The following is a 306-nucleotide window of genomic DNA, read 5'->3' on the forward strand; positions in this document are numbered from 1 at the left end:
GGAGCACAAGTGCACTGAGGAGCGGCTGAGGGACCTGGTGGGGTTGAGCCTGGAGAAAAGGAGGCTCAGGGGAGATCTTCTGGCTCTCCGCAACTCCCTGGCAGGAGGTTCGAGCGAGGTCGGGGTTGGTCTCTTCTGCCAAGCAACAAGTGACAGGACAAGAGGAACCGGCCTCCAGTTGTTCCAGGGTGGGTTGAGGTTGTCCCCGAGGAACCATTTCTGTCCCGTTGGGGTTGTGCAGGGCTGTCCCAGTCTGCCCAGAGCAGTGGTGGAGTCTCCATACCTGGAGGGGCTGGGGGTTGAGCA

General features: G+C 61.1%; 1 protein-coding gene across 1 annotated transcript in view; it reads right to left on the bottom strand.

The window, feature by feature from the left end:
* Positions 1 to 306, bottom strand: part of PANK2 (pantothenate kinase 2) — a gene marked incomplete at its 5' end in the record, with an annotated part of 5,689 nt that overhangs the window by 1,670 nt on the left and 3,713 nt on the right. The window lies entirely within an intron of this gene.

The sequence above is a fragment of the Buceros rhinoceros genome, unplaced genomic scaffold (genome assembly GCF_000710305.1).
Source record: "Buceros rhinoceros silvestris isolate BGI_N320 unplaced genomic scaffold, ASM71030v1 scaffold14532, whole genome shotgun sequence".
Classification (NCBI taxonomy): Eukaryota; Metazoa; Chordata; class Aves; order Bucerotiformes; family Bucerotidae; genus Buceros; species Buceros rhinoceros.